General features: G+C 46.9%; 1 pseudogene; it reads right to left on the bottom strand.

Annotated features, from left to right (window-relative positions):
- Positions 1-11,474: 11,474 nt before the first annotated feature.
- On the bottom strand, positions 11,475-13,571 carry LOC147709193 (28S ribosomal RNA; annotated as a pseudogene).
- Positions 13,572-14,199: the final 628 nt, after the last annotated feature.

Raw genomic sequence — 14,199 nt, 5'->3', positions numbered from 1 at the left:
CCCTCCCGATCGCGTGCCCGAGATCTGATTGGCTGCCAACAATTCCAACCACGAAGTGTTAGCAGCCATCTTGTGACTCGGTTGAACCAAGTCACAAGAAAAAAGGTAAAACAAAATGATTAAAAACAAGAAGGGGGCGGGGTAGAAACACCCTGACCCCCTAGGCCTGCATAGGGGGGTCACACAGGGACCCCTAGGGCCTCAAAAAGCTTCTTTATTTTTACAACAATCAGCAGGATTCGCCATAATTGCGCGAATTCTGCCGAAAATAAAAAAACGAAGTGCAGTCTCCCGTGCTTCATTTAATAAAACCTCCGGGTGGACCTGGTCCAGAAGGCAATGCCAAAATATGCTTTGGGGGCCCCCACAGCCCCGGGGACTGACACCTGACTGGGGCGTTATTTTTTTCATGTGAGGGGGCTACTGCCCCCCGCAGCTCCGGGACCTCCACCTCCATGGGACTATAGTTATTACACGCGGAGGCTACATGGCCCCCGTGCAGCCCTGGGGACTGCCAGCTCACAGGAGCACTGTTTAAAAAACATGAAGTGTGGGGACGCTCAAGCCCCCCCACATGGACAAGGGGACCATCACCTCCCCGGGGCATACATAAATTAAGTGCTGGGTCCGTTGTGGACCTCCGGCCCCGAAGACCACCACCTTCCCGGGGCTTTAAACATGATGGGAGGGGGGTTGCGCTGCCCCACTACAGGAGCCCTCCTAGGACCCCTCAGGGCCAGCTCCAGCAACGCCCAGGGATGCCCACCCCTGGGACATTGCAGTTTGCTATGGGATGGCGGGAGCAGTGCTCCCGGCATCCCATAGCAAACAGTGTACTCACTTTGGACAAGTGAGCACTTTGCTCTCGCTTGTTCAAAGCGAGTACACTTTGCTTTTTACCCCCAGGGAGCTGTATGTTAGCCCTGGGGGTAAAAAGCAATGCTGGTCCCTGCAGGAGGTGGGAGCCGGCCGGGAAGGCAGGGGCTTTCAGGCTCCCCCAGCGATCCCTTTAAAGAGGGCTAATTCTCCGGGGATGGGGTCACCGGGGCAGAAAATGGCCCGGGAGGGGGGCAACTCATCCCCCTTCCGTTTAAAAAAAAAATATGAATGGCCGGGCCCCGGGAGAGGTTGTCCCTGGGCCGAAAATGGCCTGGGGAGGGAGGCCACGCGGCCCCGCCTCCCTGAAAATGAAATTTTAAAAAATCTGTCCAAGCCCTGGGTGATGGGGTCCCTGGGGCCAAAAATGGCCCCATCCCTTAAAAAAACAATGTAAAAAATTGGCTGAGGGATGGGTTCCCGGGGTCAAAATTGGCCTGAGGAGGGGCCGCGCTACCCACCTCCCTTTATATTTAAAAAAAATTGAAAAATGGGTCTTGCCCCAGGGGATGGGTCTCCCGGGGCCCAAATGGGTCAGGGGAAGGGGGTCCACACAGCACATCTTCCTTAAATAAAAAAAAGAGGACCAGGCAACTTGCTAGAGGCCCCGCCCCCTATCACCACTATTACCTCCTGGCATGCTCTAGGTTGGGGGATGAAGCCTCCTTCGCTACTGAGGGTCCTTAGGGGCCAACTAGCCCACTTATTACCTCCAGAAAGCCCCAAACAGTGGGATGGCTGAGAGGTGGTTGAATGCCACACCCCATTTTCCATCACTCTGCAAATGCACTTCTTGGCGCACTGCTGGTGGTGCGATGAGGTCCCCTTGCGTCCTGAGGGCTTCAGGACTTAAGTGAACTTCATCACCAAAGCAGAAGTGAGCCAATAGGTGCGTTTGCAGAGTGGTGCCAAAAGGGGGTGTGGCCTTCGATCACCTCTCAGCAATCCAGCTGTGTGGGGCTTACTGGAGGGAACAGGAGGGCTGGTTGGCCCCAGGGACCCTCAAGAGGCAAAGGGACTTCCTCCCCCAACCAAGAGCATGCCAGGAGGCACATTTGCCGAGAGGTGGAGAAAGAGGGCATGGCCTGCGTCCACCTCTCAGAAATCCCACTGTGTAGGACTTACTGGAGGTAACAGGTAGGTTAGTTGGCCCCTAAGGACCTCCAGCAGCGAAGAGGACTTAATCCCCCAACCAAGAGCGTGCCAGGAGACTTATTTGCAGAGGGGTAAAGAAAGGAGGCGTGGCCTGCCATCAGAACTCAGCAATCCTGCTGTGTGGGACTTACTGGAGGTAATAGGAGGCGTAGTTGCCCCCCAAACATTTCCTTGGGGGCCAACTATCCCATCTGTTACCTCCATAAAAAATCCCACACAGTGGGATTGCTCGGAGTACTTTGGAGGCCAGCACTCTGCAAACACGCCTCCTGGCACACTACTGGTTGGGGGATGAAATCCACTTTACGCCTGAGGGACTTTGGGGGCCGAAAAGCCATCCTGGTGCCTCCAGTGAATCCTATGCAGCTGGAGGCACCAGTGAGTTCCTGAGCGCTGGTCTGAGCCCCAGTCCCCTTTCTCCACCTCTCTGCAATTGCAACTACTAGTTAAAGAAGCATTTGCAATTAAATTGGTCTCGCATTTGTAAGAGTTAGAGCTATTGGTGTTGTAAATGTAAAAGTTTTTTACTAATGTTTTTTACAGTGGAGTGGATGTAGGTTGTGTGTAGTCGAATTATCTGTATGTTGTGTAGTAAAATCATGTTGGTAGAAAGTATGTGGTATTCAGTGTATAGGAATTATGTAGAGTGGGATTATGTGTTATGGAGTGTCATTATGTGGTATGGTAGTATGTGTTGTAAAGTGTTAACCTCAGGAACAGTCTTCCTCGTTTCTATAGAAGCTAAACTATAAACTCAATGAGAAACAAAAAAAGAAGGAACCACTGAGGAGCTCTTCTGGACCTGGTGAAAAGCATGAGCAGGACCACTGGAATAATGCGACTGTTCAGCCGTGCTGATTTTCGCATAATTATACATTTTCTGCATTTGCCTTATAATCCATCATCTGCTGCATAATCTGCAGATTTGAACAAAAAATACCTTGTTTCTAGCTCACACGGCCCAAACTTTACTAAAAATGCAGCGACACATGTTACAGCGTGGTGGAAGGCCATTTGCAAAGCTGGAATGGTCACCTGTTATTTATTGCCTAATACGGGAGTTAAATTGGTACTAATGGTGTGCAAGCCACTCTAGCTTCTTTCTGTGCCTCTCTTGCCTCTTTCTGAATCTCTCTTGCCTCGTTCTGCCCTTCTCTTGCTTCTTTCTGTACCTTTCGTTCTCCTTCTGCACTTCTCTTGCTTCTTTCTGCACTTCTCTTGCTTCTTTCTACACCTTTCTTCCTCTTTCTGCACTTTTCTTGCCTCTTTCTGCACATCCTTTCCTCTGTCTGCACCATGCTTCTTTCTGCACCTCTCTTGCCTCTTTCTGTACTTTTCTTGCCTCTTGCTGCACCTTTCTTCATCTTTCTGCACATATCTTGCCTCTTTCTGCACCTATGTTGCTTCTTTCTGCACGTCTCTTGCCTCTTTCTGCATCTCACTCTCTTCTTTCTGCGCCTCGCTTGTTTCTTTCTGCACTTCTCTTGCCTCTTTCTGCACCTCACTTGCTTCTTTCTGCACCTCTTTTGCTTCTTTCTGCACCTCACCTGCGTCTTTATGCACTTGTCTTGCTACGTTTTGCACCTCTCTTGCCTCTTTCTGCACCTCTCTTGCCTCTTTCTGCAACCCTCTTGCCTCTTTCTGCACCTCTGTTGCTTCTTTCTGTACCCCTTTGCCTCTTTCTGCACCCCTCTTGCCTCTTTCTGTACCCCTCTTACCTCTTTCTGCACCTCTCTTGCCTCTCTGTACCTCTTTTGCTTCTTTCTGTACCCCTCTTGCCTCTTTCTGCATCCCTCTTGCCTCTTTCTGCGCCCCTCTTGCCTCTTTCTGTACCCCTCTTGTCTGTTTCTGCACCGGTCTTGCTTGTTTTTGCACCTCTCTTGCCTTTTTCTACAGTTCTCTTGCCTCTTCCTGCGCCTCTGTTGCTTCTTTCTGTACTTCTCTTGCTTCTTTCTGTACCCCTATTGCCTCTTTCTGCACCTGTCTTGCCTCTTTCTTAGTGACGGTCATTCAATGGCATTGGTGAGACCAGGGCTATGATAAAGAGTGAGGCGGTGCTCGTTGCAGTGCTGGTAGGTCATGGTATAAGCGACAGAGCTGTTTAGCGGGAGCTGGGTATGGTCAGCCCATACTTTCGTGTGGGACGAGGCAGTGCATTGTGTAACTTACGAGTGGTGCCCCCAGCCACGATGCGGTCACGTGTGTCGAAGTCAGCAGGCAGCGACAGCATCGGTGAGGCCAGGGCAACAAAGTAAATCAAGGCGGTGCAGAGTGCAGTGCTCACCGGTCACGGTGCATGCAGCGGCTCAGTAGCAGCAGCGTTGTTCGTCAGTGAGACCTGGGTTGCTTGCAAAATACGCTGTGCCCTCTGCAGTACCTTCAGGACACAGAGCCAGCAACTGAGTCGGTTGCTTCTCCCTTCTCTGTGGCAACTGAAACAACGGTTCCAGAAGCAGTACCCAGAGGTTGGTGAAGTCTTTGCAGTCCCTGAGACTTCAAAACAGGAGGCAAGCTCTACTTCAAGCCCTTGGAGATACTCAGCACAGGTAAAGAAAGTTCTGTCAATCTTTTCACTGCCCAAGGCAGAAGCAGTGACTGCAGGCCAACCCAACAAAGCAACAACACATCAAAGAGGCAGTAGCCCTGGCAGCACTTCCAGCTCTTCTTCTTCACAGGTTTCTTGATTACAGCAAATTCTATGAAGTATTTTATCTCCGTGAGACTTCCAACAGGGGGCAAGCTCTCCTTCAAGCCCTTAGAGAAAAGTCTAACTGCAGGATGACTAAAGTGCAATCCAGTCCTTTCCCTGTCCAAGACAGAAGCAGCAACCAGCAAGCCTACACAGCATAGCATGCAGCAAAGTGGCAGTTCCTCCTGACAGCTTACCAGCCCTTCTTCCTGGCAGGTTCCTTACTTCAGCAGTAATCTGAAGGTCTGGGCCCCCATATTTATACTCAGTTCCTCTTTGTTCTTTTGGGCAGAAAGTGTCTGTGCTCCGCCCCAACTAGTTCTGTTCTGTCTCTTGGCCAGTTTCCCGGCAGGAGGTGGTGACAGCATTGTCTAAGTCAGACAGGGCCTATTCAGGTGCTAGTCAAAATCTCCTTCCACCACTCTAATTGCAGACCAGGCCTATTCAATTGCTAATGACAACACCTTCCACTACTCTGAATGCAGCCCAGATCTATTCAGCCCAGCCCTGACTTATTCAGGAAAGGCAGGAAAGACATCGATCCCTGCCAGTGGCTGGCTGAGAGAATGCAAATCCCCACCCCCTGTCACTCCAAAGCCAGACAGTCAATCCACAAACCAGCAGAGGCACACAGGATGGCTAAGCAGGAAAATACCCACTTTTTAAAAGGGGTATTTTCAAACATGCAATATAAAAATCATCTTTACTAAAAGATGCATTTTTATATCTGAGTTCAGGCACTCCATCTTTCCATCTTGTCTCAATGGGAAGTTATATTTATAAGATGTTATAAGTAAACTCCCATTCTATCCTATGGGACAGAGCCTTTCCATAGTGAAAAACAAAATGCACTGTATTTCACTACTAGGACATGTCACACACCAGTGCATGTCCTACCTCTAACATAGACAGCACCCTGCCCACGGGGGTACCTTGGGCATACCTTAGGGGTGCCTTACATGTAAGAAAAGGGAAGGTTAGGGTCTGGCAAATGGATGCACTTGATAAGTCGACGTGGCAGTCACAACAGCGTACAGACACTGCAGTGGCAGGTCTGAGAACCCTTTGAAGAGCTGTTTGGGTGGGTGGCACAATCAGTGCTGCATGCCCGCTAGCAGCATTTGATTTACAGGCACTGGCACACACAGCGCACGTTACTAAGGACTTACCAGTAAATCCTACCAGTAAATCAAAATTCGAATCATGGAAACACCAATCCATTACATAAATTACCTGGATAGCATATGCACTTTAGAAATGAAAAGCAGTGGTAAAGTGACAAGAGTCCTAAAACCAACAAAAGCAGGGTCAAAAACAGTAGGCCAAAAAGCAAAAGGTATGGGGGTAATGCCACTGAAAAATCCAAGTCTAACATCACACCCTCAAACAATATCCCAATTTCTCAAATGGTTGGTATTCACATTGTACCCAGCACCTGTAGGTTAGCTGTCATCTGTGGGCTGCAGCACTCATTGTGCCATCCACTGCAGTAACAGGGAAAAGATGACTGAAGGTCTGCCCTGTTTAGCACAGCTGTGCAGGTTTAAACTGCAAACCTGACTTGTTTTGACAGGCCTAAACACTCCTTTTAAATATTTATGTCATCCTCTGTTAGCCTTCTTGCCCATAACAATGGGTGCATGGTAATAACAGTAGGACATGTAAAGGTTTATTGTTAAACATGTCCTTACAGTGAAAAGGATCAAAAGGCCATTTTCACTTTAGTAGGGTTCGCTATTTCAGAGGAAAGAACTGGGATACAAGAATACATTTTTCCTATTGCTATTTATGCTTAGGAAACAACTAGAATTCACTCTTGGATTTTTTAAAATATTTATTACAAACTCAGATTCACTAGTAAATTCGGATTTGTAATAAATATTTTAGAACAAGTAATTTTTAAAAGTAGCCTGTATCCTGCAAAATACCTCCAGTGCTTTCAACTGTCATCCAGGAGCTGAATAGCCCCTTTAATGATGTTTGAATGTGCTCCCAGAGCTGAGACAAAGGCCTTGGGTGTGGGAGGATGTTCTGTTTCTCTTGTAGGCTGACCATCTGGACTGTGTCCAGGAACTTAATGAACTTAACGGTTAGCTACAACTGTCACAGGCAGATGTGGCAAACACCTGGACCTGCCCCCTTCCTTTGTCACCCTACCCAGTCAGACATCAAGCCAAGCAGCAGAGAAACTGCGGCGAGACCTGGCTTTGAGTTACCACAGTAGAGGATTTGCTCATTTCCCTGGCCTGACCTCTTTAATTGTCACAGAAGCTCTGTGCTGGGGGAGAAACGTTCTGCTATATTGGTTTTGGACAGCGAGGGGCACTGTGGGATTGTTTGAAGTAGAATAATCACCAATGCGCCTTTTACGGTTGAGGGGCGACCCTCTGGGCGCTGCTTTAAATTGAGATTGCAACTGCGATATTGGTCTGGTGTTGTAAATTACAATCCAAAAGTTTGTTTTCAATAAAACATCACCATTAGGTTTCCATTGAAAATTTTCTAGATTTATTTCATATAATTCCGTTTCAAATTGTAATGTTGTATGTCACATTCAACTTGTCCATTATTCATAAATCATAAGGTCCCAATGAATTTCGTGCCGTGAGGCACTTCATCAGGGGAATCTGAAAATCAATAGGTATAATGAAGACCCACACTCATATCACTAATATAGCAAAAGTCTAACAATAATACATCTCTAAAGGTGAAAGTCAGTACCACTCTTTAGTATATGCATAAAAGCAACAAATAGCGTATATTAAGCATCGGTGATTTAAACGGTGGTGACAGTGAAAAAACGTTAATGCGCATATTCATCATCAACAAAATAGCGTGCTGCTAAACGGTTAAGACCCCCTGAGGTCTCTCAACAGCTCGTGGTGAGTATAAAGTGCTCGGGGAATTATTAAAGAGTGATCTGAGCGCCGACCAGTAGTAACGCTGCATTATCAAAGCGTGTGCGTGTTTAGGTCTATTACGCGTGCTGTTTCTATCAAAGCGATGCTGTTGCTTTTCGTTGTGCTGCCGCGTTAATGCAAACAGATTTGTGGACATTGAAATATGCCCCTACTTACCGGACTAGCCGCGAGGCTATCTCGTAATGTGAATAACCACTCTGTTACACACTAAACGTGTGTAAACTAAAAAGGAACCAAGATCAATCAACCACGTAGTGGGAGAGCCATTGAGCTGAAAGTAACGGCCACCTGCGATTCCAAGAACTTAGTGTATTTATTGAAATGCCCTTGTGGCCTCGTTTATGTTGGAAAACTATCAGAAAAATTAAAACGAGGCTAGTGGAACATAAGAGTAGCATCAGAAGGAATTATGAAAAATCCACTGTGGCATCACACTTTCATGAACGCAGACACAACGTTTCACAACTACAATTCATGGTGTTAGAGACACTTGAGATCACTGAACACATAGACTTGAACCGCAAATTATTACAGAAAGAAAGTGAATGGATTTTTAAACTTGATGCTTTAAAGCATTATGGGCTCAATGACCGCACGGAATTCTCGTGCTACCTGTGATGGTGATGTAATCACTGCAGAATGTATCTTGTATTAGGAGGGAGCCTTTCGGAGGTCTCCCACTTTATGATTAAGCATATGTGATGCATTTTTATTTAGATTTTTCTAACCATGTTTTTCCCGTTGGATTATTAATCTTACCGGTTGTTTTCTTCACCTTTGATTCATTTATTTTTTCGAGCATAAGATCATCACAAGCACAGTTCATTCATACATTTTTAGTTGATTCACATATCTTAAGATGGCCGTCGCTTTCATGGTGGTTTTCACTCTTTCAAGCGTGACATCATTTATTTCTAGACGCGCGTAAACCACGTATTTTTAAATGGAAGATCACCGTCAACACGTTTAGTGTGTAACGGAGTGGTTATTCACATTACGAGACAGCCTAGTCCGGTAAGTAGGGGCATATTTCAATGTCCACAATTTTTTTTGCATTAACGCGGCAGCACAACGCAAAGCAACAGCATCGCTTTGAGAGAAACAGCATGCGTAATAGACCTAAACACGCACACGCTTTGATAATGCAGCATTACTACTGGTCGGCGCTCAGATCACTCTTTAATAATTCCCCGAGCACTTTATACTCACCACAAGCTGTTGAGAGACCTCAGGAGGTCTTAACCGTTAACCGTTTAGCAGCACGCTATTTTGTTGATGATGAATATGCGCATTATCATTTTTTCACTGTCACCACCGTTTAAATCACAGATGCTTAATATACGCTATTTGTTGCTTTTATGCATATACTAAAGAGTGGTACTGACTTTCACCTTTAGAGATGTATTATTGTTAGACTTTTGCTATATTAATGATATGAGTGTGGGTCTTCATTATACCTATTGATTTTCAGATTCCCCTGATGAAGTGCCTCACGGCACGAAATGCATTGGGACCTTGTGATTTATGAATAATGGACAAGTTGATTGTGACATACAACATTACAATTTGAAACGGAATTATATGAAATAAATCTAGAACATTTTCAATGGAAACCTAATGGTGATGTTTTATTGAAAACAAACTTTGGATTGTAATTTACAACACCAGACCAATATCGCAGTTGCGATCTCAATTTAAAGCAGCGCCCAGAGGGTCGCCCCTTAATCATAAAGGGCGCATTGGCGATTATTTTACTTGAACACCTCTAGGACGACGAGGTGATAACTCTGAGGCACGCTACATCTTGTTTAATTTATACACACGCTTGTGCACAGTCGAAAAACTTTTTGAGCTCATTGTTTGAAGTAGGAAACACAGGAAGTGCTGCAAAAGTGAGCAGGATGATCCCTGGGAATTTTACCCCATTGGTTAGCCAAGTGGCCAGGAGTTGCCCCCATCCACAGGGTGGTGCCAGGTATACATGTTGCATCCACAGTACCCTCCTTTAAACACATTCTAGACCTGTGGAATGTCTGAAGGGGAGTGGACCTGCTGCCTGAGAAGAGCCCTGAAGACAACCTGCTCTCCCTCTTTTGCCCAGAACAATGAAGTGGACTCCAAGTGTCATATGGCTGACCTCCTGTTTGCGCCATAGGGACACAACAAGTTTCAAGAGGCCCTTTTTATGCGTTCCCAAATTGCCAGCTCTACCGGGATCTGCCCTGGGCCTGTAGCCAGCCCCTGCTGGTGTGAGCCTTGACCACCAAGTGCTGTCCCCAGGGACTTGGAATCCTCCTAACAAATCCTGAAACCTGGTACTTAGTAACCTTTTGCAAACTTTTTGACCTGAAAACCACCAGAGGAACTAGGACGAACCTGTCAAGCCAATGATTTGCCTCCGGGCCAAAGTTCTGCATAGCTTCTGCTTTGTTCACAAATCTGATTCTGCGGAACTTCAGGAATAAGGTATTTGGCCTTGTGAAACTCTGTTCAGCGAAAGCCTGCAGCCTTGCCACGCTGGAAGGATTCAAGCTCCGAATTTAGAACTCTTCACTACGAAAAGGATTCAGCCGGCAAATAGCCATCTCTGGGCCTAAAATTATAATTTCTCCTGCTTGGAACTTTCCCACCAAAAGTCAGTGGCTTCACTGAGACCTCGTCCAGCGACGACATGGAGGCCTCTTTTTTTACTAAAGTTTACTCAATTCCTTTCTAAATTGGCTTGGGATTTTTCTAGAGTTTTGACCTTTAGACTTTTTGAGTACTGCATAAGTACTTTACCTCTAAGCCTCGAAGTTGTGCCTTCCTGCTCTGTGTCATAGCTACTTTATTGTGACTTTGAGAGTTCACCCTGACAAGGATTATAGTTATCATCTGAGGTGGGTACTCACTCCCTCAACTAATTCCCCAATTTCTTAAAATGACCAATAACCCAATTTCTTACACCATCCTTCACCCGGTAGGGAATGTTGACCCTACCAGGTGTCTGAAGCCCTAGCCTTGTAAGTCTGGGCTCCGAGGAGAAAATCTTGCTTCATCTTCCCCTCTCTCAGAGGATTAGGGAAGCTGCTCAGACAGCGGAAGCCCCATATTCCTTCTTGGTCTAACACCACCCCTCCGCAGGATCGACCCAGTACCTGGGCCTTCACGGAGGTCCCATCTCTGCTCCACACTCTAGAGGAAAATTAAAGTCTTTTGCAGTCTGCAGCCACAATGCCCTTAAAAGAGACTGTCACCCCAGTCCATTGGCTAAGGGTGACCTGGGCCAGTGCCTTTCACCTTCCTGGTGCCCTAACCTGGTGAGCTAAGGAGGGTTAAGCCCACATCCAAACTCCCTGCTTGCTTTGGCCTGCCTGGGAAGCCGTTTTCTCTTGAATATAATACTCTCATGAAGAAAGAGTTTACAGAACCCGGGGGAGACAAAAGTCACAGTTAGCTGCGCCAGCCAGCCCTGCGATCAACTTGTTGGCCAGCCACTGACCAGTCATCTGGTCGATCAGCCACTGACATGTCAGCTGGTTGGCCAGCCCGCCGATCAAATGCATTGGGCCGAGCTGGCAACCAGAGTGCCCAAGGGGCAGCAAACAATGAGGCCAGCATTAAGGTGAAGCCTTCCTACAGCCACCCATCGGTTTCTTGCCTGCTGGCAAATCCACTGGTGCTGTTCCAGCCAGCTGGTCATCCTGTTAAACTACGAGAAATCATGCCCCATCTCAGCACCCAGAAGTGCAGCATGTGCTGGAGGAGACCTCACACAGACCTGCAGCCCATCCCTCCCGCTGGCCTGGGGGCATAGGGGCAACAGGGAGGCATGGACACCCACGGACGGAGACAAACGCTTGGATCAGAAGATGACTTTCATTAGATCACAGCGAGACAGCTGCTCTGCTATTTACAAAACTCCGACCCCAAATCAGGCTGTCTACAAATGATTTAGCACCAGGAGTCCTGCAAACATGTGGGGCACTAAAGACAATGGAAATGGCCTCCTTCCATCGTGAATCCGTCCCCGAGCAAGCAGCACCACCCTGACCCAAAAGCCAGCAATGCCAGGCCAACAGAGGCTCTATAGCAGTGCTGTATCATTATAGTTTGGTTGGGTTATTCTGACTGTGAGGTATTAGTCATAATGCCACAATTTGAACCATTGCTGCATTGGCTCCCCCGCCAAGCACATACACCAAATGTCTGAGCGTGAGGTTCCTCTCGTACTTTGCAGGATTACTATTGCAACAACACATCATCAATAGGGTAAAACTCTCCTGTCTCAAGACCGTCTAAAAACAGATGACATTCAATATTAGTGCTTGGACACTCCAACACTTGGTAAACTCTGCTCCACAATGAGAGAAAGAGGGGACCTCTAAGGATCAAAAAGCAACATCACTGTGAAGGCATGGTCGCTACAGCCAGTTATCCCTATGGTAACTTTTCTGACACCTACTGCTTGAAACACAAAATGTTAGAAGGATCTTGAGGCCCTGCTTTTACGGTCAGTATTCACACTGAAAATCAAGATTAAGCAAACCGTTGCCCTTTTGTTTCGTGGGAGGTTTCTGTCCTCACTAAGCTCATCTTTGGCCATCTGTGTAATCGTTGGAGAGAAGTACAACCCCATTTAATCTCCCTACCTGCCACTGTGCCCCGAGAGGGTTTCACCTGCCAACTGCTTGGAGCAGAAACAAGAGCCCCTCGTGTCTCCCTCCCCCCGGCTCACTGGGTACGTGAAAAAATGGTGAGAGTAGCAGTACTTCACTGGCAGCCCAGACCCTACCACTTATCCTACACCTCTCATGCCTCTTCACAGCGCCAGACTTGAGTCAAGCTCAATAGGACCTTCTTTTCCCGCTGACTCACAAAGCCTAGTCCCTTGGCTGTTGGTTTTCTAGAAAGTAGGTAGAGACAGTGGGAATCTGGTTCATACAGTCATGCTGTCACTAATTTGATAACAAGACATCTAGCTACTCTTGTGCCACTATGCGGTGGCTCATTCTGTGTCATTATTACTGTCCATCTCCGTCAAAACGTTCTTGCTTCCAACAATACAAAGATTGTCCCGGAGAGCAACTACACTTCAAGTTGCCCTCACAGAAACATGAATTACACTTCAGATAGACAATACACTCTCCAGTACTTTTCTTTTACTGAGGGCATTATTTCCTCATTATTGCTTAGTATGGACGGTGAACATGGTAAAAAAAATATGATTTAATTTGCTGTTATTCATTGTGTTATTCGAGCTGTGTGTAAAGTTCACAAAATCAGTAAGGAGGTTAGGATTTGGGGAAAAAATCAGTACCTCCTTTCGCCATCTTAATGAGTTTTTTATCTAAGAAGTACCCCATCTGGCATTGTGATTTTTAGAGTCGCTATTTCTTGCTATTGTGGTAAATATCATAATAGATACACTGTTTGGCCTATTTCTATAGACTTCTCCTCAAAGAGATTAGTTTTATTGAGATAATTACCAGTGGGAGCACTTGGAGTTAAAGGCCACTATGACTGACAAAAGGGTACAAGAATCATAGTTATTCCCACCATTAACCTAAGCTTCAATTAATGTATCCACTGGGCAGAAATCACATCTGATCAACACCTTCCTTGGGCCTTTGCAATGCTTTGTTTTAATTATACAGTTAGATTCCCCTGATCCGCAACAGTTCTAAGTCTGCTGGTAGGAGCCAGCAGATGCAGAACGTCAAACAAAAAGGGGGATTGGGAAAGGTGATCAAAACAGCCAGGGTGAGCCACACGAAGGGCCCAGTTCACATCCAGAGTTCCCGCCACCCTGGAGGGTGACATCTCATCCAGCCACAGAAAGTGCTTAGCTCCACTTCTCACCAACACCCATCTGACCCAGCCCTTAGAGCCAATCTTTAGCCTGATGTTAGAGATCAGACTTGCTGACTTCCCTTAATAGCACTGTTCAAACGTGAAAGAGACTGTTCACCATGGAGACCTGCAACGCATATGGATATGGCCGTACGCGAGATTCGCCCAAAGTCTCCTGTGCCCGTTTAAGATTGCACACGGGGTCTGCTCTGAGACAGCCTTCTGCCCTCCTGGGGAGATGTGCAAAAGTCTCCCAGGAAAGGTCACAAAAGAAGCCCATGTGGGGGAGATGTGTTACGTAACTCTGGCAGGAAGCCACTCAGGTGTTATCCCAAAAGATGAGGTTCAAAGAGGATGCTGCCTTTAAAGGACAAATGCCAAACATCTGGGACAGGATTTACTCTATTGTTTAAGCAGACAGGGGGGCACTAGGGTGAGAGGGGGTAAACTAATTGTCAAACCATTTTTCCAGTAGTGTGTGGCCCCATGGTAGCCACACCTCTGGGTTGGGCTGGGGATCTCAACACACTGAGAGAGGGGTCTGCCATCTTGAGAGTGGGCAAATTAGAGCACTCTGGGATAGCTAGATGTCACACTTCCCAGCAAGTTGTCATCAGGCAGAAGGGAACCAGGCACCTCATTGACTAGTGATGGTGACCTCCCCTGAAGGTGTTTTCTGGACATAAAATGGGCACCCCTGGCACCCAAAATTCAGATCTCATTGGA

This window comes from Lissotriton vulgaris, chromosome 6 (assembly GCF_964263255.1).
Source record: "Lissotriton vulgaris chromosome 6, aLisVul1.2, whole genome shotgun sequence".
Lineage (NCBI taxonomy): Eukaryota > Metazoa > Chordata > Amphibia > Caudata > Salamandridae > Lissotriton > Lissotriton vulgaris.
Note: the sequence above shows the minus strand (reverse complement) of the source record. Positions and strands in the feature narration are given on the sequence as shown.